Genomic DNA, 24,235 nt, shown 5'->3' with positions numbered 1-24,235 from the left:
GGTGAGGGCTCAGAAGTACACTTGATAGTTGCTATTTTGGAAGAGATATAGGCAGGTACATTTTCAAACTTATTATACACTTTTACGGCTGCTAATTGACTTGCCCATGGTTTGCAGTTTTTGGGTGGGAGGTCTGGGTGAACTGCTGGGGGTTCAGGTTAAAGTGCTAGAGGGATTAGGTGAAATGGAGATGGACTGGGCGAACGGGCAGAGGGATCGGCAAACTGGTGATTTCAAGTATGTGTCCAAGTATTCTTAAATGGTATATGCTAATACTTTATAAAATACCTGCCTCCACATATAAATTGGAATGATTACATGTTATATATATATATATATATATATTATTTTTTATTTTTTTATGTACCTAAAATATACACATGTAAGTTTATAAAATCAGAGAGAAAGCATGTGTCTTCTTGCACTGGAAATATTTCTGGGTGCTGAAATATACACGCATACTTTTGAAGCAGAATTATGTAGTATTTTCTAAACTGCGCAGCTTCCACTACAGTTTATAAAATACTAGCATTAATCTCCATACGTCCACATACAAGCATAAATGCTTTACCACAGATATGTTTGAAAGTTAGGCGCCCTATATTAGTGATTTTAATTTTGGAAGAACTAGATCTATGAATTCTAAAGAAAGTTTCTTCCTAAGATATTGTTTTATTCACAGAAATACCTTAATTTTAATGCTCAAACAACAAACATGAGCGATCATCTATGGATTGACTTCTTCTCATTTAATCGTTCTGAATAAAACACTGTCAAATGTTTTGGCATCTGATTAATGGACTGGCATTTGAACCTTCACATATCACCACCTACCACAGCTTTCTCTTCCCTTTTGGTTTTCAACAGAAATCTATCATGTGAAGTCCATAGCACATTTTATTGGTTCCAGATGCAGATCCAGAAACTGTGTGTGGCCAAAAAGGAGCAGATGGATCCATTTTAAGAGCTGTTTCCAAAACTGTTCCTTCACTGGCAACTGTCTGCTCTTTCCTGGGGCTCCCAAGTGCAGATTCAGTGGCCTTTTCCATTTTATCTATCCTAAGCAGCAGATGGAGGACTCTGTAAACTGAACCCGTGTTTTTAACCACTGGCGAGCGCACCATCAAGCTGGCTTCAATTCAGAACAGAAAAACCCCCCACATTTCTCAGAAAAAAGCAATTGAGATCAAATGTGTTTAATCTCCCCCCTAGGAAGGACAATTTTTTAAAGCATTTACCTGTGTAATTCAGCTAGTTGGACAAGGTCCTCCCTCAATGCAACTAAAACACCACACATTCTTCCACAACACGCGTGCTTTCAGCTGCACCACACATTCTTCCACACACGCGTGCTTTCAGCTGCACCACACATCCTTCCACAACACACGTGCTTTCAGCTGCATTTAGAGGCGGCCTTCCCAGGTGCGTATTTAGGTCAGGGGAGGAAAATGACAGATTTCCTTTTTAAATCTATGAGTGTTATCTTCAGTGAAACAAATCCTCAGAAAAAGACGACACCATTGTCTGCAGGCACTGTGCACCTCCGACAAGTTTCAAAGCAAACGTATGCACATACTTTTCCTTTAAAATTGATGCAAAGTCCAATTGCCCCTTAGAAGTTTAAAGACAGACCAGTGCAAACAAATTAAATCTAGAAATTTGACTGCTGGGGAGACCAAGATGGCCGCCGACCACTGAGGACGTGAAAGCAGCAGCTCCTGGTCTGTCGAAATTTTGGCTTGGCTTTTCTGTCTAATTTCTTTGGACTTTCATTTACTTGAACCATGCCGCACACAAAAAGAAAAGCTAAAGTGAGAGAAGGATTACCTAGCACTGAAGACAACCGACAGCCAAGTATAGTTGCTGCTTTTGCTAAGACGCCATCGATTAACCCCGAGGGTGGAGTCGCTGGAGCCGGTATAGAGCAATTGCCTGGCTCCCTGACTTTTGAAACAACTTTGAGCCCGGGGGCTCCAACAACGCCCGAACCTCCTGCGCGTGGTAAGTTCCTTTCTTTTCAAGATCTGCATACCCCTGACTTACAGAGAAGAGCAAAAGAGAGCTTTGCTTCTTCGGAGAGCCCGATAGCCCCGAGCTCCAGTAAGCAGGGAGAGGGAACCGCTCGCTGCACAGAACAACGAGAAGAAGGCGCAGTAGCAGAGGTAGGAAGTGAGAATGGATCGTTATCACTTACTTGCTCTACTCCCATAATAGCTCCTTCCCTGGGTGAAATCAGGAATATACTGTTTTCAATGCAGAAGTCCATAAACGCACTAACTATGTCAGTACAAGAAGCAATATTGAAATCTCAGAAAATGGAGGAGCAGAATGAAAAATTAATAAAACGTATAACCCTGATGGAGGGTAGAGTTGATAATATGGCTAAAATACAAGCGAATTTGATAACATCAGAAAAAATGCAAGAAAATAAAATGGAACTGCTTGAAAATCAGATAAAAAGAGCTAACCTGAGAATACTAAATTTCCCGAAGACCAGGATGATGTCGGCAAAAGATTTATTCTCAAGTTATTTGATGAACATTTTGAAATATTCCCAAGATAATTTACCATTATTATCGAGGATTTACTACTTGCCACAGCGTAATCCGAAGGACAAGGGGAATGATCAAGAAGAGAATCAACCAGATGAGGATGTGAATGCGGATTTAAACCTTACCGAATTTTTAGAGAAATCTTTTGAATCTGAAATAAAAACTAGAGCAACAGTATTGATTCAATTTGCAAGTGTAGTTGACAGAGATAAAGTACTAAGATCATATTTTAGATTTCAGAAATTGAAATTTTATGGATATACAATACAGATATTTCCAGACATTGCAAAGAGTTCCCAGATAAAAAGAAAAAAGTTTCTTGCAATGAGGGGGGAAGCTATAGAGCGTGGAGCAAAATATTTTCTACGTTTTCCATGTAGGTGTATATTAAATTTCAGAGAAGCAAAGTATGTTTTCATTGAACCCGAACAATTGCGGGTATTCTTGGATTCTCATTCTCAATCCTAGAGAAACTCTGAATAGTAGTTGGGGAAAAAAAAATGGGTATGGTGTCACTCTCTGTTCGGTTTAGGCAATTTAATGGATATAAATATTTCTTAGGAGTATTGCTCTAGTTTCCTCTTGGTCTCCCCATAGATTTCTTTGGGGATTTATTCAATATGATTACAGATATAGGGTATTTCGCTTTACTTTTTGAACGCTGACATAAATGCTTGAAATTTCTTTTTTATGGTGTATCTGTATCTGTAAGATTCATATTGTAATTATGTTTTCTTGTAATAATGAAAAAATTCAAAATATAAAATAAAAAAAAATCTAGAAATTTACTGCACAAAACCTCAGCCTCTCATTAACAGGAAGGTTTCTTGGCATGAGGCCTGCAGCATAGGCTTATCATCTCTGGATTCAGTCAAAAACCTAATCCTGGTTTTGACTGCGTAGCAGAGCTTCTACCCTTGGGTGGGAGGGGGGAGGGGGTGTCAAGGTCTGAAAGCCTGGTGCTGCCTGGAGTCCTGTAAGAATTTTATCTGAGGTAAAATCTCCTGCACCTATGGAATGTGAATGGTGGCAGTAGAGATGATCTGAAGTGTGCTATGATAGTCTTTGAGAAGATCCACTTCCTCCTTTAACCTTATCCTTAAAAAGAATCCCTCCAGTGTATTGCATAACTGTGAGCTTTCCCTACACATCCTCATAGGAGCTATAAGCCTGCATTCATGTAATAGCCATTGCAGAGGCTCTGAATGCTATCTCCAGAGGATTGTATGCTGAGCGGACCAGATACCTTTCACATGCCTCATTTTCATCCAACAGGTAACAAAATTCACTTTAGTTTCTTTTGAGGGAGATGGTCAACGAATTTCTGTGCCGGTACTAAGATGGAATGCAAAAACTGGATCATATAGGTAAAAACTGCATCAAAAACCCTATGAAAGGAGACTTAAAAATTGCAATATGTATACCTAGAAGACAGGAGAAATATGATAGAAATATTAAAATACTTGAATTGTATTATTAATGCACAAGAAGTAAATATATTTGACTGGAAAAGAGGTTATAATAAATAAAAAAAAAAGGTCATCATATGATCTCTAAGGGAGCAGACAGAGGAGCAACATCAGTAAATAGTTTTCATTGAAAGGGTGCTGGATGCATAGAATACCTTTCCAGTGTGGGTGGTAGAGGCTAAAATAGTAGCGGACTTCAAGAGTGCATGGGAAAAGCACAGGAGATCCTTAGTTGCAATAGAGAGCAGAAGCACAACCTAGCATTTCATGTTAAAATATCCTATTCAAAGGTAAATGAATAATATGAAATGTCAGAAGTCCTTGTGGAAATGCAGGCAACCACATGGCTGGGTCTGCCTGAGAGGCTATGATGAGAACATTAACTAGCAGATGGGTCTGTCTGGGAGCATAAGAAGAGTGATTACTAGAAGTCCTAGTGGAAATGCAGGCACACACATAGCTGAGTCTGTCTGGCAGGATGAGGCTACACAGGACCTAGAAGGTCTAGTTCTTGAGCAACTGTCATCCTAGTATCGGTAGTTATTTAGATCATTACAAAGGCTTGTGTTTAAACATGAAAAAGAGGGATGTTCATCTGCCCAAAATGGAAGAGTAGAAAGGAGGAGGATGATAAACATTATTCTGGATAAGCAATCATGTTCTATGGCTGGCAGCTGGGATACTTACTTAGAAGGATGGGCAGGAATAATTGGGCAGACAGGATGGGCTATTTGGTCTTTTTATGCTGTAATCTATTATGTTACTACTGTATGTCACTATATGTAGGCTTAGAGCATAGCATTCAAATAGCTTTTCTTTTCGAAATGATCCAAGGTCCAACAAAAGTACCCTGGGGATAACCACGGTTTACATTCTCCACTTCTTGGTCCTTTTTGGGCCAGATTTAATCACCATAGACTGGCATGAAAACTGAGACTGGTTGAACCCCTCTATGGACACGGTAGTTGGCAGCGACCTTCTTTCTAACTGGGAATATTAAATGTGGCATTTGCTAAATCCTCCTGTGTACGTTCTGTAGAATGGATAGAACCTGTCATGAACTCCTCAGGGGCTTCTGGATACTTGAGGAGGCTGAATAGGAGTACTCTAGACTCTCCGTTGACCTTTAACTCAGTTGGAATGGCCTAAGCCCATACCTGTATAAACTCAGAAAAGTTCTTCAAGTGGAAACCTGCTCTGTGCCTCTGGAGGGGAAGATTCTGAGGGTAGGTTAGATCATCATTTTTCTTCAGAACCAAACTTTTCTGACCTCTAGGGGGAACCACAAGAAGACTCACTCTCAATAAAACCAGGAAGTAACATCTGAGCTGGTGCCAACCTGTAAGGAGGAGAGGGTGCTGCATTCATCAAAAGGCGAGGAGCTTGGGAGTAGTGTATGATAAAGAGCTTTCTTTTGAGCATATCTCTAATTAGGTGAGACATTTGTTTAAATTGCGTCAACTGTGAAGAGTGAGAGGACTGATCAGCTTTGCAGCATTCCAAACTGTGGTTCAAGCCCTAGTCTCCCCAATACGGGATTATTGTAATGGGGTGTTAGGAATTCCTGAAAGATGCTTGTATTGTTTTCAGATAATGCAGATGTTGCATGTCCCACCCGAGCGTGGGCCTGCTCACCTCACTAACCCCTCCAAGGGGTTAGTGAGGTGAGCGGCAGCAAGCACAGCCAGGCCTTGGCATCCCGCAGCGGCGGTCGCCAGGCCTTCCTCCTCCAGCTAGGCCTCACGGCGGGGCTCGGCGTCCTCCGTGGTGTCGACCCGGCCCCTTATATGACAGAGATATTGGTCCTGTTTATTCCTCTAAGCTATGAAATGGGTTTAAAGTTGCGGTGATTTATTTTACTGATTGTTTTAAAAGTATGTTATTTTAAGATGATGTTATGCACTAGTGTATTGCATATTTTGATATATGGTTGTGCACCATTCCGGTCAGCATTTGCTGTGTGTACAGTATATAAAAGTTGGAAATAAATAATATAAGTAGATAGCCTTTTGGCACCATAGGTCAACTCTCTGGGCCCTAGGGCTCCAAAAGGCTCGATAAACTTGTTTCTCTGAGCCTGTTTAGCTCTAACCTAGTGCTGCCATCACCAAAATGTTCAGTACTGAAGTGGAAGGAGCAGCAGGTGGATCTCTCAATGCTCCAAGTGGGGTTGAGCTAATCAATGCCTGCTGTTCAGCACACTTAACATGCTGACCAACTGCCTCTGCAATTCTCCTCTAAAGTTCCTAGTCAAAAAGTGCTGAGGCAAAGATGTGAGGGGCCTCAGCAGGTGGGCTGACCTCTGCAGTCTCTCTAGGGGTACTAAAAGCCTGAAGCTACATCAGGAAACTAATGCGATTTTCCTGGATCGGAGGAAGAGCAAATCCCAGATGTAACCACTTTAGAGATCAGAATGCAACCTGCTGTACATTGAAAGGAATCCGTGCCAAAATCTTGTTTAATATATTATTTTATTACAAAAATCTCAATTCTTTTTATTTCAGAGACTTGGCTCAGAGAGGAGGACGCTTTTGCGTGTGGCACTGTTGCCCACCGGGCTATACTTTTAGTAGTAAAAATAAACTCTTTAAAGCATGTTGGAGAAGTAGCTGTTAAATTGACCACAAGGCATCTAAAATATCACAGGCTGAACTTAAATCTCTCTCGATATCCAACGCCCTACTGGTGAAGTCAGCCTAGAAGACAATCAAGCCTTTCTCCTGAATTATTGCCCACAGCTGTCAGACGTTCCTTCCAAAGAAGATATCTTAGAACTGGTCTCAAAGTATACTAATTTGATGATTCTTGGCAATTTTAATATTTAGGCTGATTATTCCCCAAAGGCTTCAGATAAGTAATTTTTATCTTCAATGAATAACACGGGTTTATTACAATAGGTTCAGATGCAAACACACAGTGCTGGATTATGTTCTAGGTCTTGATTTTAGTATAGGAAATTGTATGCTTGTGGTAAATTCAACCTATACCACCCCTTTAGCTTTGTGAGATCATTTTAATTTTTAATAGTGTTGCGGTACTAAGAGGTGGTTCTATAATGAGGCAGGGTGAGGCAGCTGTTTCAGGTGGAAAAATTTTGAGACGGCACAAATTGCCATTCAAAACTCTCCAACCATGGCTGCTTCACCCTTTCTTCAGGCTTATCAATGGACAGCTCTGCTCATAAGCTTCTGCTGGCAGGCGACGGGAGGTAGTGAGTAGGCCAAACCTGCTTTCAGCCGCTAGGCCATTGTTGCAGTGCCGCTACAGGACAAGTCCACGAATAGCCTTTCACCTTCTGCCAGTAGAACACCAGCTTGGTTGCTCCCTGGCCCGTGGTCGGAGCCGCTGCCGACGCGGACTGCCCCTTCGCAGCCGGAGTGCAGCTGCCACCGCTGGCCGCCATCGCCCCTGCTGTCATCCTCACGGCAGGCCTGACACCTTCACTGACTTCTCTTCACAGCCTGGATCTTGGGTCCTGCCTGGGTCTCTCTGGCCACCAATATAAGTAAAAACTTGTTTTTCTTAAAATGTATTCAGAGTGGAGGAGAGATAGAGAAAACACATGAGTTAATGAATGTGTGTTTTTGACTGAGTGTATGTGTGTCAGTGAGTGCTGTGAGAAAGCATGAGTCAATGAGCATGTGCAACTGTGAGCATGATAGCACGTGTCAGTGAACAAGTGGGTGTGGGTATGATGATGAGAGAGAGCATTAGTCAGTATGTGAGTATGAGAGAGAGCGCATATGTGAAAGTTGGTGAGCATTTATGTGTATGAGCAGTGAGTGTATATGTGCAAACATGAGAGTGAGTCAGAATGTATGAGTGACAGGGATCATTTGTGAGTGACCATATAAGAGAGTGTGTATAAGAACGAACATGTGTGTAACAGAGTGTCTGTGTGTGAAAGAGAGTAAAAGGTTTGTGCAGGACACCACCTCTGACTAATTCACAACAAACTCAGTGTGACTAGAATCAACAGTTTCTAGGTATGGAGAGCAGGATAATTTTTTTTTTAATTATTGGATGGTATTTCATATGTTTGCTGTTTTAAAATATTTTATAGGTATCAGGAAATTTTAAAAACTTTTTCAATTTTTGATTGTTGGATGCTCTATTTATTACCTGTTTTGAAATAATCTTTTTATTAGAGTGGTTTTAGTATTATAATTTATATTTTGTGTTTTTATTGATCTATATTTTATAAGGAATGGTGATGTTTTTCCTTTTCCAAACTTGTCTGACTTGGTTGTGGTTTCCAGTTCAGTTTTCCAGTTCAGTTTTCCCTGCATGTTTCTATTTATAGTTTATGACTGTCCTATTCTGTATTTGGTGAGGATCTGTCTACGTTCTGCATGTATAACTAAGGAGAAATATTCTGCTAGTGTATACTTTCTGTGTAGGGATCTACATATTTATAAATGATCTAGAAAGGGGAACGAGAAGTGAGGTGATCAGATTTGCAGATTACACAAAATTATTCAGAATAGTTAAATCACAAGCGGATTGTGATAAATTGCAGGAGGATCTTGCGAGACTAGGTGACTGGGCATCCAAATGGCAGATAAAATTTAATGTGGACATGTGTAAGGTAATGCATATAGGGAAAAATAACTCATGTTGTAATTACATGATTTTGGGTTTCATGTTTGCAGTTACCACTCAGGAAATAGATATAGATGTTATAGTGGACAATATATTGAATTTGTTGGCTCAATATGCTGTGGTGGTCAAAAAAGCAAACATGTTAAGAATTATTAGGAAGGGAATGGTGAATAAAACAGAGAAAGTCATAATGCCTCTGATTCGCACCATTGTGAGACCACACCTTGAATACTGTGCTCAGTTCTGGTTAATTGCACTGGACAAAGAACAGAGAAGGCAACCAAAATGATAAAGGGAATGGAACAGCTTCCCTATCAGGAAAGGCTAAAGAGGTTAATGTTGTTCAGCTTGGAGAAGAGATGGCTAAGGGGGAGGTCTATAAAATCTTGAGAGGACTAGAATGGGTAAATGTGAATCGGTTGTTTACTCTTTTATATAATACAAGGACTAGGGGGCATTCTGTGAAGTTAGCAAGTAGCAATATTAAAGCAAATCGGAGAAAACTCTTTTTCACTGAATACACAATTAAGCGCTGGAATTTGTTGCCAGAGGAAGTCATTAAGGCAGATAGCATATCTGGGTTTAAATAAGATTTGGACAAGCTCCTGGAGGAGAAGTCCATAAACTGCTTTTGTTAGTCAAGTTGATTTTCGGAATAGCCACTGCTTATTACCAGCATTAGTAGCATGGGATCTATTTAATGTTTGGGTAATTGATGGATACTTGTATCCTGGATTGGCCACTGCTGGACTTGATGGACCCTTGGTCTGACCCAGTATGGCAACTTCTTATGTTCCTGGCTTGCTCTGCTTTTCTAATAGGAGATGTATTGGTGTTTTAGGGCCTGATGTAATATTTGCAGTGTTGCTTTTCATGAGTAGGGTTGATACTGTTTGAGCTCTGGTAGTTAGTGCTGTTTGGTATGGGAGGTTTACTGTATTGTAATTTGTATTTCCATTTATTTATAGTTTTCTGAGAGCCAAGCTCACATCTAACGCACTCTACAATAGGTCTAATACCAAATGGGTTGCAAGTAACTTGCTTTTTTGCGGGATTTTTCCTGGAATATCTCTAGCATTCTTATCTGCCACTCCTCTGGGATCCCCGATACTCGCATTCCCCCTTCCCCGGCATTTCACATCACCAAGAGGGTTAGACTCCAAGTGGGATAAACCCCTTCCCCCCATTCTCTCTGTGATTTGACCTTCACCATGCCTTGTGTGTGTGTGTGGGGAGGGGGCATTTTTTTTTCCTCGCTTCAGGAAGCAGATTGCCTTGAGCCACCCTGGCGATACCTCCTTGAAACATTCCATTACTCCTTAGACTATTCATAATCCAAATTTTGAGACACTAGCCTCTGAGTGAAATAATTTTCTTGCTGATTTTAACTGGTGACAGACTATGTTTCCCTTTCAAATTTGATTAGTATCTGGTGCAAACAATCTCCCTGGTTTCATTCTGGTCTAATTATTTTGAAGAGGCAGAATTGTAAATTAGAAAGGAGGTGGCAAACCCCCCCCCCCCCCCCAAGAACATTTAACAAATAGCTCCTATATAAAACCAGTGTAGCAAGTTATACTTGGGCTATTAAACTGGCAAAAAGTAAAAAAAAAGATTAATTTACTAATTAGTTAAGGAGGACAGACAATGGACACTGGCAATTATTTCAAATTATCACTAATTTATCTGGGAAGTTAAATGCATGGAAAAGTCTGATGAAAGTTTCACAGCTGACATGATGGAGAATTATTTCGACAAGAAGACAGCCGATATCCAAATGGATTCACATCTAACTGCCCTCAGAAGCAATCTTCCCTCTAAGTTGCACGCGTGCATCATTGTGCACAGCTTTTACCCTACCTCCGCGCGCAGGAAGACCAGAGGAGCCATGGTGGAGCTCATCCCACCATGGCCCGAAGCAAAGAAGAGAACCCTAAAATTTTGGGTGCTTCTCCTCCTTCCTGCCCGTGTGGTCCCAGAAGAAGAAATGTTGCTGGAGCCGCGCAGGTAGGAAGGAGGAGTGTTGTTGGCCTGTGTGCAGAAAAGGAGCAGCATCTGTGGCAGGGCCGTCGTGGCGCCCATCTCGCGGTGGCCTGGGAAGAGGAGTCCTGGTAGCAGGGCTGCTGCGGATCCCATCTTGCAGTGGCCCAAGAAGATCAAGATCACCACGGAGTCTATACTGCGACTAGCTGCAGAGAGGAGGCCAGAGGCGAAAGGGAGGCCGAGACCCTGTAGAGTGTGTGTGTGTGTGTGTGTGTGTGTGTGTGTGTGTGAGAGAGAGAGAGAGAGTGTGTGTGTGAGAATGAGAGCCCGAGTGTGTTTGAAAGAGGAAGGGAAGAAGCCAGGTGGAGAGAGAAAAAAACAAAGAAAAAAAAGAGACCCTGTAAAAGGAATTGGGAAAAGACAGAGAAAGAAAAATTGGGGGGGGGGGGGGAGGAGTGTGGGGGGAAGCCTGGGACCAACCCATTAGAAAACTAAGATCAGCAACAAATGTAAAAAAAATGTGTTTGAATTTTTAGTGATTGGTATATGTTATCATTGGGAATGTGCGCAACGTATTTATATTTTGTTCTTTCTTCAGTATTCCACTGTTCAGAGTCTGGTTTCTCAGACTTTTCATTTTATTTTTGTCTGCGCGTTTCTGTTTCTAATTCGTAGTCCATTATTCTGTATTAGGTACGGGTCTGTCTTTGTTCTGCATGTGTACCCGAGGTGCAATATTTCTGCAGACATGTAGTTTTTCTGTAGGGCTTTGTAGCATTATAGCTTGTTCTGTTAGCCCTAGTAGGTGGTATATTAGTGTTTTAGGGCATGATATATTTGCTTTGTTGCCATGTCAAACCTATGGCTGCTGCTGTTTGAGTACTGAAGGGTTTGTGTTACTTCTCAAAGGATTTGGCAGTGAAGGGTTTGCAGTTACTGAGATGAGTGTGTGTGGAAGAGGAGGAGAAGTGAGTGCGTGTGAATGTGCACGGGAGTCTGGGGAGTGAATGAGATGAATGAAAGTGAGCGTGTGTGTCTTTGTGAGAATGAGCATATATGATTGCGAAAGAGTATGAGAGTGACTATGCAAGTGTGTCAGTGTGTGTGTATGTGAGAACGTTTGTGTGCATGCTGCTACCAATGTTCCCTCTAAGGACTGAGTTGCTGAGAGCATAAAATTGATAAGCTTCTTGCATCATAGAAAGTAATGCGCACAGTGTAACGAAATCAAAAATTTGTGCTCATTAGCAAAAGGTTTTGCGCAAAGCAACCCAATCCTTAGAGGGAACATTGCTCAGAACAACCTTAGGGCTGGATTTTAAAAAGGTTACGCGCGCCGGGCCTATTTTCAAAAGGCCCGGCGATGCGCGTAAAGCCCCGGGATGCGTGTAAGTCCCAGGGCTTTACGGAAGGGGGCGGGGCGTGGGCGGTCCAGGGGCGGGTCAGAGGCTCCAGGCACAGCGGCCATTTGCTGCTGTGCTTGGGATTGCGCGCCGGCCAACTGCCTGCACGTGCAACTTGCGCCTGCCCAGAGGCAGGCGTAAAAGGTAAATTAAAAAGTTTTGGGGGGGTTAGAGTAGGGCTAGGGAGAGGAAAGGTTAGGGAAAGGGGTGGGAAGGTCAGGTTAGGGGGGAGGGAACGGGGGAAGGCAGCATAATTGTGCATCCCCTTGCGCGCGCCGATGCCCAGTTTTATAACATGCGTGCTTCTTTTAAAATCCACCCCTTGTTTTGGAGAATCCAGATGAGAGAGATACTGACTTTCTGTTATTTGAGCCCAAATTCTCATCCCTTATTATCTCCCACCCAGGTATTCTTAAAATCCTGAAGACGACTTGGTTTATTACTTCACCGCTTGATCCTATCCCCTCTAAAATAGATAAAAATTCTGAACTTGTCCTTGCTATCTATGTCACTTTAATGGTTAACAGAAGTTCAGAACAGAGCCTAGCTTGTGGATCCTTAAAGGAAACCCATGTCTGCCTTTTCGTTACGAAAGGTCTAGATTTTGTAGATCCTAAAAACTATATAGATCAGATTTGAGCCTTTTGTTTATTTTCAAATTACTTGCAAAAGTGGTATACCCACAAACTCTTAAATTATTTATCGGCATCGGTTTTCATAACGCAGCCGGCCGGTTATGAAAACCGACGCTGAGCATATCGACGTCGGTCTTCTTAATGCAGCTGGCTGAGGTTTTTTTTTTTTAACTTTTAAAAGTAGTATAGAAAACCAGTTTTTTCTGCTTTTCTGTACTTCTTTTCAATGCACTCCGCTATTAACGCCTGCTCCATACAAACACACATGCTTCCTTTCTCTCACCCCCAACCCTGAACAAAGGCACCATCTCATACACACACACAGGCACTCCCTCATATATATATATACACAGGCACACACTCATTTAAAATCTACCTCTCCTATACGCTCACCCCTTCATACACACACACACCCCTCTCATACACTGGCACGTACTCTCACAGGGCCAGTCTCGCGCTTCTTTGGCCGCTGACTGCACTGCAGGGCCTCTTCCTCTGCCACTGGCCTCTTCCACAGAACCTTGCTTTTGCTGGCGGGGAGTGGAAACCCCACCAGCACGTCACTGCTCCCCGCTGCCGCAGGACCTTCCTGCTGGCGGCAATGACAACCCTCCCCCGGGTTGTTACCCGGGGCGGATTGCCCCCCTCGCCCCCCTAGTACACCTCTGCATGTAATAAAATTACCTGAGCGCACGTATGTGTGTGCGCAATTTTAAGGGGACATGCGCCTGTGCGTGCAAATGCCGCTTCTACCATGTAAGTGGGAGGATTTTAAAAGACATGCATGCTGATATCATTACCAGTTTTCCCAGTTCGTTCCCAGTTCGCCCAGGCTAGGAATAGAACTTCCAAACCCCACTAGTTTAATAGCCTCCCTTCTCTCTTGTTAGCCCTGACCCTTAAAACCTGTCCATCTATTTGTCTTTATTTTATAACTTGCAAATCATCCAATAGCAGAAGCAAAGTTACGAGGCAGGGGACCCTGGCGCAAGCTATGCGTATAAAGTATTTATGCGCAGATTTCAATGTGAAATCCCGGAACGGCCATGCCCCGCCCTCGTCACGCTTTTTGGAACTTTTCATTTGTGTACGCGCGTGCTCGGGAGATATTTTAAAATCAACTCGACACACGCCGGCCCAACCTGTGCACGTATTTCCTGGTTTAGACACATGCTGGGCTTTTGAAATTCACCTTTTAAATTCTATAACCTACTGCAGACAAGAGCAGAAAGAGCTAATAGTAATGTACCACCTTCGTAATAAACTCTTTGCCTAGGATTGTGAGGTATGCTCTCCTCTGGATGTCAATACATGAGCTACCTCTCCAGATCAACTAGGCGTGGTGCAATGCAGTTAAAAGAGGGGAGTGCTCTTCTGAGAAACACCGAAGTTAAATCTGGAGAGTGGGTATCTTTGTACCTGCTCTCTTCTTAAAACCAACAAAGCAACTCCTCAGATTAGACCTCTGTGCAGGTCTCAGTGCTTTTGTACCCCCCCATGGGTCTTGTGACAGCTCTGAGGAGATGCCTCAAACCTGACACGGTCATCCAACGTAACTAAGGCATGTAGTAATTTTTACATTAAATACCAACATGCACAAATGCTTGCTATAATTATTGCATACTGTAGCACTGTATACAGTACATACTGCATCAAATGCATTTTGTCTCCAGCAGACACCATTTTTGCTGGCTGAATTATACCACATTTCACTGAAACAGAGGAATAACTAGCATGTTGCCTCTCTGAAGCTGAAAGCAATTTCCTTTTCTAATTTTAGTTATGCAAAGCCTATGGGCATCATCAGCATTTAGTAATTAGTTTTATAATTACTGCTGTTTTGCTCACTGTCATTCAATTTTTCTTACAACATGGTCTGGGATTGAAACATCCCACATCCACAGCTGTGTAAATTGCCATCCATTTATAAAGACAAAAAAAAAAAAAAAAAGAGTAACGTTCTTCATATATCACTACTGAGTCAAGAATCCGTTATTGGTATTTAGATAATACCTTGAGTACATAAGCTGCCCACTACAACACCAGAGAACGCCTTCTAGCACCTTCTAGTATGCTGACTGCGTTGTGGATCCTGTGTACATTAAAATGTGAGCAGCCTGAAATAATCACGCTCCTATTACGGGAATATTCATTTGCATACCCGGGACCAAGGAGGCAGGAGGGAGTTAGTGGAATTTTATTTAACAAATATTTTGGGAGTGGTGAGGAGACTGCAGTAAGCCTTTGTAGTTCAGCTGAACAGGAGATGGCCTTATCTGTTAGAAATAGTAACTACGGTCAGAAGAATAAAAGTACTCTGGTTAAGTAAAAGAAAACTGGGGGGGAGAATTTTTCTCTTGAGATAATACTATAGCTAAGGGGAGGATACCAGAATCTTCCCCAACAGGGAGTTATCATTTAGTACCTGCAGATGGCCTATATTTTTAGTGGGTTAATTACAGATAACAATCATCGAATGCCCCCTGAAAGTGCACATCACTCCAGTCTTGGTGCGATTTCCATTGGTTACCAATCAAGCAGCGTTATCAGATTTACAGTTCTAAGTTTAGTGCATCATGCTTTGTATGGGGATTGCTCAGAGTATTTGAAAAAATATGTAAGGTTATATCAACCCTAACGATCACCGTGCTCCAGCGGTCAACAGTTTCGAGCTATTCCGGGCGTTAAAGCCACCAGGTTGAAACATACCAGCAGTTGTACGTTCCCACCAGTTGCTCCTGTTTTGTAGGACACGCTTCGTGCAACTATGAGACAAGTTGCAGACATAGTGGTAGATTTTAAAGGAGTGTGTGTGCGGCGTACATGTGCGCGTGATACCCGGCGCGCGCACATGTACGCCGGATTTTATAATTTGCGTGCGCAAGCGCAAACTCGGAGCAGCCTCAGAGGGCACTTCCCTAGCCCCCCACCCCACCTTCCCTTCCCCTACCTCCCCCTCCTTTCCGCCCTGCCTTTTTTTTATTTCACAATATACTTCAGCCCTGGGGCTGAAATAAGTTGCGCACGTTGGCCGACTGCCGGCGCGGGATCCCTGGCACAGCGGCAAATATGGCCGCTGGGCTGGGTGCCTGACCTCGCCCCCCTCCCCGCCCCTTTTTGCAAGCCCCGAGACTTACACGCATCCTGGGGCTTTACACGCGTCGCCAGGCCTTTTTAAAATAGGCCCGGCACGCATAACCTTTTTAAAATCCGGCCCTATGCGTTTTAGGAAAGCATTAAAGGCGCAATTATTTCATGAGGTTTTTAACTGCTGGTTAATTTTAGATGTCAATGATTGTTTTATTATGTACCTTGCTTTGTTCTGGTAAGATGGCAGGTTATAAGTTTTTGTAAAAAAAAACATCCAGAATTGAAATATATTTACTTAAGATTGTGTATTTTCCAGTTTCTGTGTGGTTTACTGCCATATAGCTACACTATGCTGTTATCCAGGTAGAAGTAATTTTCTCTAACAAAAAAATTGTTCCAGTCTGGGGCCAGTGGTGACTTCCATCTTTCACACCAGCTGCAACCGAGAAAAGGAAGCAAGTTGAAAAAGCTTCCAGGTCAGCGACTTGGTAGAAAATCACCATTGCATCCAGGGTCATTTCAACTGGTTGGCCATTGTTAGACTTCTCAAGGGATATAGGACATGCACCAGTATTAAGCCAGGTTTGACTAATCAAGCCCTTTACCATTTTACCTGCAATTAATTAGAAAACAAATCAAACAGGCCTTTAGATTACATGAATGCCTTTGAGGTCCATAAGATAAATTCAGAGTCACCACCATTATAGCTTGAATACTGCATTTTACTGCTATTTGGGACGTGATGAGGACAACGTTCAGCGCATTTTCCCAACATGAATTGGCTTTCTGAAAATGCCCTCCCTCAGTATGGCTAAAAGTGTTTTACTTGCATTAGGAGGTGACCTTCCTCAGGGCATGTTTAAAGTAGGGTGAAAAATTACAAACATTTTCAAATGTGTACATTATTCATGAAAAAAAATGCCCACAAAAAAATCAGGTGGAAGTAGCTGTAGTAAAAAGCAAGTTTGCTTACATAAATGGTATTTTCCGTAGTCAGCAGGATGAATTAGCCATGCTCTGTGGGTGAGGTCATCTGGCAACACTGAACAGAACTGTCTCTGAACTCTACTGAGCATATGTGGGAGTTCCTGTGTGGGCGTTGCTTCAAAGTCTCTTCAGCCTGTTCTTGTCCGTGCTCTGCGCAGACAGCTAATCTATCTCTCTCTTTCATTTTCTCTTCTGAGGATTTTTTTTTTCCTTCTTTTCACTACCTCGCTGGTCCCCAGCAACCCACAACAGCACTTCAAGTCCTGCTCTTGTGGAAAAATAACGTCCATCACGGATGGCCATGAATTATGCTACATCTGCTAGAGTCCCCACCACGACCCAACTGAATTGTCCAGGGTGTAACCAGACATCTCCAACATCACAGCGCTCCAGAGCAGTCAAAATAGTTAGCTTGAGGGCCAGAAATAAAAGCAAACCAGCTTCCCTGTCATCAAAGAGCAGCGGAAGCAGATCCTCAGAGGCAACTTCTTCCCACTGGAGGAATCCAGATTGGATGGCCGGGGGTGCATCGAGCCTAAGGAGGCCAAAATCCACACAGTTGGTCAAAGTGCCTGGTAAGGCAAAGCACCGAGATGTACTAGGTGCAACCTGCTCTAGTCCCGTCAAAAAAGAATAGAACATCGAGGAAAAGCGACTGCCCACTCAGATGCATTGAGACTTCAAAGGCACTCTACGCAAAGTGTGTCAGTCCCAAAAGTGAGACAATACATCGACGATCCATCCGACACATATTGCATCTGAATAGTCGAAGCATGATGCACCAGAACAGCCTTAGGAGTACACGTCCCTTAAAGAAACCTTCGCTCAGCAAACAAAGCACTGCTAACCATTCCTTCAGTAAAATCAGCAAAACTAACCCAAGTGAGAGAAAGGGCATTATCATTGGCAGGGCCCATACTATGGAACACAATGCCTCCTGAAATCAGATTACAGAGTGATCTAAAAACTTAAAAAAAAAAATCTAAAAACATGGCTCTTTAAACAAGCCTTTCCTAAAGAGACAGGAGGATAGAGAAAGTACAGGGATACGCAGAAGAGAATGAACACAACACCACTCTCATAAAGTGCATGATAATAATTTATTCAATCTTTCAACTAAAAAGTAAAACTACAAATGAAGAGTAACTTAATAAAACACCCGGACAAGACCAACATTACTCAAATATAGATTTTTATTTATGAAATTGTAACCGAACCCTATTGGCACCTGTTAGAATGTATAATATTCCACATTTACCTGCCTTATTTTACATGCCTATTTGTAAACCGTTGCGATGGTATATAACTTAGCGACGGTATAGAAAAGATTTTAAATAAATAAATAAAGCAAATTCCATCGATGTATCTGACGCAAGGAGAGACAGTTCTGTTCAGTGCCGCCGGATGACGTCGCTCACAGAATCTCAGCTAATTCAGCCCTGCTTATCGATGGAAAAACTTCGCTTTGGAAACTGGTGCCCAGACGAAGGCTAAAAAAATACAGACAGAATTTTCCCCAAAGCCAACGGTTTTAAAATTTCCTCTGAAATCTACAATCCATCCAAGGAGGTAAGAAAAAGAAAGAACGGAAGTCTGAACTGCTTCAGACACTAACATGTACATTTCTTTAGGCTCCATAATGTTAGCACTCCAAGCAGCATTTATATTTTGGTTTAAGTGCCTAACGTGTGATGATGTCCTCATTAAATCAACGTGTCACATGTGACACAATATAAGTCAGATCAGCCTCTGTGCTACAAAGCTCTCAAGCTATATGATTGAGCAAATATCTGCAGACATTCAGCTCAGTGTTGTTCGTCTCATGCTGCAAAAAAGACATTCGGGCCAGTTAAGGGGATATTTTAGGCTGTCATGAAGATTTACTCCTGTGTATAATTTTTTGCGTACATCTCAAATTTTGTACTCAAGTTCTTTAAATGAAACTACTTCTTTTATGCTGAATTTAAAATGTTTTGTTCCTAATTTCCTTCCTCTCTAACCCTTCCCCCCCCCAACCACGACAAATTGCTTTATCATCACACTTCATTCCTGAACCTTAGGTTTGGTCTGCTTGCCGCGCATCTCTATGCATAATCTTCCTCAAAAGCTGTAAGAAATGTTTGGATTTATTAAGTTCGATAAACTGTGCTATAGTGAAGAAACACACATCTTTAAATTGGGCATTCGTTTTCCCGTCCCAGTCCTAGATGTAGGGTCATGTGTGAGGAGAAAGAATGCATAGCACAGAAAATAAGCTCTAAGCTTCATGCTTGTAAGGGCTGAGGCTCTGGGAGGGGTCTGGCTGGTCGGAGGGCTGGTGCTCGGTCTCCTCAGCCGTTGCTGGGGGAGGTGTGCAGGTTGGTGGTTAACAAAGCCAAGAGACCTTGCTTTCGAGCTGAATCAGAGGAGGACGACTGGGTCCTAGGCACTAGATAAAGGATTGCTGAGCTGTGCTGATGGGACCAGAATAAAAGCTCCCTCAGTATCTGGACAGAAAGGAAGGACTGGGAGATGTGGACTCAAAAGGCAGTATGGGGTCCCAAGGACTGTTCTGCCCAGGACTATTCAAAGAACGGCACGTTAGCAGCATTTGAGCTCTAGGGGAGCTGTATCTAAGCAGAATACTGCACCTGTGTGGAATTAAAGCCTAAACATATGCTGTTGCTTCCTCTATAAATAAAGTTCAGCCCAGAAACCTGGAGTGAACAGAGCTGTACTACATTTATGCTCTTTATCCTGACAGGTGCTGTACATTACCAGGGTCTGGATCCCCGCTCATTAGAGCGCTGCTTTCAAGTCAATATTATGATTCCTGAGAGTCTCAAGGAAATGGTCAGCTGAGACACAGATTTGGAAACCTGGCCTGATCAAAAACAAGTCTATCAAGAAAAAGAATCCAATGCTACTTTATAAACAGGATATTTGTATCTGGTGATTGAAATATTTGTCTGTCTTTTTTTTTTTTTTTTTTATTCAGACACATTTCATCCTCTCAATATAAAAAAAAAAAAAAATTCAGACTAAGACCACTGAAAAAGTCAATAGGATCATCCAGTGGCGTAGCCACGGGTGGGCGTGGGTGGGCAGGTGCCCACCCAACTTAGACCCAGGCCCACCCAACTGGCACCGGAACTGCAAGGCTGTTGCGGGATCCCATCCCCGCGACAGCGAACAAGAGAACCCACGCCTCGCGCGCCATCACGGCACACGTGGGGAAGCGCTGCTGCGGCCGTATGGCCAACCTGTCTTCCTGTTCGGGGGGGGGGGGGCGGGAGCGGAAGCGCCGCGCGCAGCTTCCGCTTCCTCCCCCCAATGCAGGAAGATCAGCTGCCTCTCCTGCTGCCACCCGTTCTCCTGCTATCTTCGGGTCAAACGGCCCGCCGAACTTCCTGTTCGGGGGAGCGGAAGCGCGGCGCACAGCTTCCGCTTTCTCCCCCAAAGCAGGAAGATCAGCTGCCTCTCCTGCTGCCACCGGCCTCCTGCTATCTTCGGGCGTCGGGCCGATCTTCCTGCTTGGGGGGGGGGGAGGGAGAAAGCGGACATTGTGCGCTGCGCTTCCGCTCCCCCCCCCCAACCCCCGACAGGAAGTTCGGTGGGCAGTACGGCCCGACGCCCAAAGATAGCAGGAGGCCGGTGGCAGCAGGAGAGGCAGCTGATCTTCCTGCTCTGGGGGAGAAAGCGGAAGCTGTGCACGTGCTTGAATGTGTATGTGTGGTTGAGAATGGAAGTGTGTGTGGGTGAAAACTGGAGCCTGGGTGTGTATGTGGGTGAGAATGGAAGCTTGAATATGTGGGTGAATGGGAGCTCGAATGTGTGTATGTGTGGTTGAGAATGGGAGCCTGGGTTTGTGGGTGGGTGAGAATGGGAGCTTGAATGTGGGTATATATGGGTGAGAATGAGAGCCTGGGTTTGTGTGGGTGGGTGAGAATGGAAGCTTGAATATGTGGATAAGAATGGGTGCTTGAATGTGTGTATGTGTGGGTGAGAATAGTACCTTAAATGTGTATATGTATGGATGAGAATGGGAGCTTGAATATGTGTGGGTGAGACTGGGAGCATGGGTTTGTGGGTGAGAATGGGAGTCTGGGTTTATGTGTGTGGGTGAGAATGGGTGCCTGGATGTGCGTCTGTGTGTGCATAAGAATATAAGCCTGGGGAGGGGTGAGAAAGTGAGAACTTGAATGTGAGCTTGTGGGGGGGTGGGGGGGGGGGAGAGCATATGAGAGTGACAGCTTGAGTGTGTGAGAGGGAGTCTGTGAGAGAAAGCGTGTATGTGTGTGTGTGTGTGTGGAAGGGAAGAAGACAGTAATAGAAGAAAGACACTGAAAAGGAATTAGGAAATGAGCTATAAGGGAAAAAATGGGAAAAAGAGACCAGGACCAACTGATTAGAAAAATACAAAGATCAGACAACAAAGGTAAAAATATATATCTATATTTTGAGATGTTAGCAATTTAAATATAAGCAACACAACCGCTCTCTCAAAATTTATGGTCAGGTAGGAGCCGTGTATAAAATCGTAATAATAAGAAGGCTAAAGTACCACAAATCACCGTGAATTATGTTTGTATCATTAAGTAAACCTCATACTTAGGCGTAGATGTGAATGCTATGCTGCATAATTTGGCATTATTTATCAGTAAAAAAACAACTAGTAGACCTGCATGCCTACAGCCCACCCATGTTAACCTTGTGCCCACCCAAAAAATCAATTCTGGCTACGCCACTGGGATCATCACAATACTCTAATGTGCAAACTTACTTAGTGTAATTAACTTTTAACAAGAAAGCAGTAACATGTTGTTTGTGGAAGTTCAGTACTTCATAGCAAGTAAGTGTAATATTTTCTACAGCTTCATGTAGGCTCAAAACTGTTTTCTTTTGATAAAATCACTAGAAACTCTTGCATGTATGGGTTCAAAATCCTGCAAGCACATGTTGCGGATCCACTAATATTCAATAATTAAAGTCTCTTCATTTAACCATGCACGCCATTTCTTCACAATTAAAATGGGCTTTTAAGTTTAGCATGTACAGTTTCTTGGACAGAGAAAACAGAGAATGTTAATGTGCAGTGACTGAACGGATAGAAAAAAGTGAGATTCTCCATAACTATAGCCTGGAATTTAGAAAGCAACAAACCCTAGAGTAATCCAAATTCTTCCTTTTTAACCAAGAGCCTACAGAAAAAAAAAAAAAAAAGAGGCATTTCAAATCTCTTTTCTGTGTAGTGCCTCCAGCTCACTCATTCATTGACTATCATTGAAAATCCTTATGAAACCCTATTCCTAAGGCCCTTATTTCCAAATTAATTTTGTCAGACACAAAATGGGAGGCACTACTGTTGAAATGGCTGTCTGGTGAAAAAAAAAATAACGGCAGCAGAATGTAAAGCTCTGGCCAATTCTTTCGAGAGATGGGCTTTTCAAACAGCAGGACAGGTATGCTCCAGTAATGTCATCGCTTGAATCATCCCCAGTCCTAATGCATTTTTACTTTGCAAAGTGATTTTTAAACAGTAAATCGAGCCGACTGGAGCTGTATCTCACAGAATAGCCTCCTATACATGAAATTCCACTTTTGCAAAGTCAGTTTTTATCACCCGAGGCTCACTGTCAAAGCACAGCTTACTTTCTCCTCTTACTGAGGACACATTTCAAAGCGATTTATGTGAGTGAAAAGCATTTTACCTGAGTTAACTGGCTGTCTAAATACTGCCCTTCCTCAAAGCAGCTAAAGTCTGCACTTTGGTCCACAACACATGACAGGAGGCATTTCTGTGGTCATCTTTAGGCTAGAAAGCAAAAGTGCGCATGTAGATGGCAGTTTCAAATCTTTGCGTGGATTTTTCCCGTGAAAGGATACATGCAAAAAATAAAAAGGCAGGAGCACGTGACTGCACACACTTTGTACCCATGGCGTATTCCAAAGCACATTTGTACTTTTGCTTTAAAACCGGTGCAAAGCCCACGGGTAAGAGGTATGTACAGTTTTTGTCCTCGTGTGGACAATTTGAAAATTGTACACTGTTTAGAAATAAAAACACCAAAAGCAAATCAGTACAAAAAGCACTAGCCAGGGCTGGTGGCCTTTCCGTCGCTGCAACACACGTGATGAAACCGGAGACTTCCAAGATACTGGTACTGGGCAATAAACACTACATTCTTAAAAAAGGGAGAGAAATGTACAGCTTATTCTGCAGGCACTTACTTTGTATTTAATCATGCATATTTCAGATACATGTATTTTTTTTTATGGGTGTCAGGTTTGGGGGGTTTTCCCCCCTAATTCATCCAATACATACGTTTTCTGGAAGATGTAAAAAAAAAATGTGCAGAATGAATGGTGTCAATGACTGTTAAATAACAAAATAAATCCACCTATTGTGTAAGCCTTACGTTATATCGACTGAAACACCAACGGCTCTCAACCCAGAGCTCCAGAAGCACAAGCCTATCTCCAGGTTTGTTCAGCTCATGATGGATCACATAGTGTGAGTTCCATTCTCTCTGCTGCATCCTGTAGTGCTGCAGTCTAACTCGCCAACCAGGGAGGCTCGCAATTTGAGCTTACAGCATTTTTAGGCCAATGCTGGTCTCTGAACTGATGACTCTACCACTGAGCTAATGAAGCAATCCTCCTGCTTGAGTGAGTAAAGAGCCCTGTCTGCTTTAGTGTGGTTGCTCTATTCTGTCACATAGTCCTTCCCTCCAACCTGTGGCTCAAGAGAGAAACAGCTTACTGTATCATACATAACAAAACCTAAATACTGTAAATGATTTTCAACACAAAGTACCCATAGTGATCAGACTGTGTGCACTAATTGCTAATTTATTCCTTTTTTTGCAATGTTTTAGTAGCTCAACAAAAAAAAAAAGTGTGATCATTTTGATTTTCCAGGACCGTACACCACCAGATTCAGAGCCATTAGGAAATGAGTGAGCCTTTTCACAGGTACATTCCTTCCTTAACTCCTCTGGAATATTTTGGATTTGGTGTAGAGCTACAATCTTGTCATCCTGCCTGCTCACAGCAGAGGCCTTTTTTTTTTCCCCCCAACTCGGTTTCAGGGAAGGCAGACATCATGAGCAGAATTTCTAAATTGCAGGTCAAAAAAAAAAAAGCAAAGCAAGAAAACTACAAAACATGCAACAATGCTTGGAAAAAGTGTAAAATCATGCATTTCAGATGCAAAAATGCATTAGTATCATTTAGAAGAACAAGAACAAGAAAGAAATCCAGGAGGAATTATCTCAGATGACCTCAAAGTAGCCAGTCAATGTAATAAAGAAAATGAGAACGCTAATAGTAGCTTTGTTGCATAAAACGAGATTATTAGATGGAAAGAGGTGTTAGTGTCCTTGTATTGGTCACTTGTAAGACTCCACCATGAATATTGTGTTCATTTCTGGAGGCTGTTCCCCTTCATAGCGACACTGAGATGATGCCAAGATTTAAAAAAAAAAAAAAAGATATTAAAATGATACAAGCCCTGTGGCACAAGCCCTACAAAG

At 42.7% G+C, this 24,235-nt stretch overlaps 1 protein-coding gene across 3 annotated transcripts in view; it reads right to left on the bottom strand.

Annotated features, from left to right (window-relative positions):
• Nucleotides 1-24,235, bottom strand: part of NPAS3 (neuronal PAS domain protein 3) — a 1,664,600-nt gene that overhangs the window by 1,148,786 nt on the left and 491,579 nt on the right. The window lies entirely within an intron of this gene.

Source organism: Rhinatrema bivittatum, chromosome 4, assembly GCF_901001135.1.
Source record: "Rhinatrema bivittatum chromosome 4, aRhiBiv1.1, whole genome shotgun sequence".
Taxonomy (NCBI): Eukaryota; Metazoa; Chordata; class Amphibia; order Gymnophiona; family Rhinatrematidae; genus Rhinatrema; species Rhinatrema bivittatum.
Note: the sequence above shows the minus strand (reverse complement) of the source record. Positions and strands in the feature narration are given on the sequence as shown.